At 44.8% G+C, this 1,226-nt stretch overlaps 1 protein-coding gene across 1 annotated transcript in view; it reads left to right on the top strand.

Annotated features, from left to right (window-relative positions):
- The window catches only part of RGN (regucalcin), a 10,315-nt gene that overhangs the window by 1,139 nt on the left and 7,950 nt on the right, over nucleotides 1-1,226 (top strand). The gene's annotated exons all lie outside the window — the stretch shown is intronic.

Below are 1,226 nucleotides of genomic sequence, written 5' to 3'. Positions count from 1 at the left end.
TTAGGCACTATGCTACCAGAGCTCCCTTGATGTGATTAGTGATAGAAAAAGAAAATCCTTGGTTTCATTGTAGTGGTCATGGGAAAAGATAACAGAAATGCCCATAATTTTGAGGGAGAGGACACTCTTTTAACCCAGAACTGGGGAACTGGGGACCATAAACTTTGTTTTTTGGGGTTTTTGGTTTGTTTGTTTTTAGTGAGAGGAAATAGCTTTTTAATTCTGCCAGGGTTGTGACTATATGGCTGATTTTTCAGAAGCAGGCCTTTCTTCGTAGTGTGTCTTAGTCTAGAAGCTCTGCTGAAACCTGTGCAGATCATAGCAACATGCAAGTCTCCACTGACAGATGGGTGGTAACATCCCATGAGGTGCCTTGGCTGGGAGTTGAACCCAGGTCTCCTGCCTGAAAAGTGAGAATTCTACCACTGAACCACCACTGCTCTCCACTGCTCTGCAAAGCCCCTCAAAAACCATGGAAAGGGCTTGTGAGGTCAGCAGAAGCTTAGAAAGCTAACAAAAGAAGCAGGTCCCAAGCCACAGGTTGGGACCCTCCCGTTAGTGTCCCACACATTCCCTGGGACCTTTGATGGCTCAAATTAACCTCTGAGCTGGGCTTTAGCTAAGAGCTACTCCCAGAGCACCCAGCACCTTGCACTGAATAGGTGCTTAGGAAATATCTTCAAAATAAATTCTGATAAATTTGTTTCCTGTAAATGCTTGGGCAATCAACTTCCGCCATAGAGATATCACCTTGGAAACCCAAGGAGGGGTCGCTATGAGTCGGAAATGACTTGATGGCAGTGAGGTTTTTTTTTTTTTTTGTAATAACTTCTTACCATACCAAATCAATCTCTCCACTCCTTTGGGCCTGGAAATGGCCTCACTTCTGTGGATTGTGTCTCAGTCCAACAGTAGAAAGACTTACATGCAGAATACCTACGCCAGGGAGATACACCCATCTGCCCTGGGGAGGTGCACCCCTTAGATCAATCAGCCATGAGCCATCACAGAAGTAGCATTCACATAGAGGGAAAGCTGGACAGACAGGAGTGCATAGATAAGAAGGGCACGGGGAAGGGGTAGTCACAGGGAGGAGTGGGGAGGAGAGATTTTTATGGTTGAGGATGGTAATGGGTCCATGAAATCAAAGGTGCATGAACTGTTGAGAGTAAAATGAGTGTGCTTTGTAAATTTACACCCAAATCACAATTTTTTTAGAAAAAAAA

Source organism: Orycteropus afer, unplaced genomic scaffold (assembly GCF_000298275.1).
Source record: "Orycteropus afer afer isolate SDZICR_OR568_19922 unplaced genomic scaffold, OryAfe1.0 scaffold01051, whole genome shotgun sequence".
Lineage (NCBI taxonomy): Eukaryota > Metazoa > Chordata > Mammalia > Tubulidentata > Orycteropodidae > Orycteropus > Orycteropus afer.
This window is presented reverse-complemented; position numbering and strand designations above follow the sequence as displayed.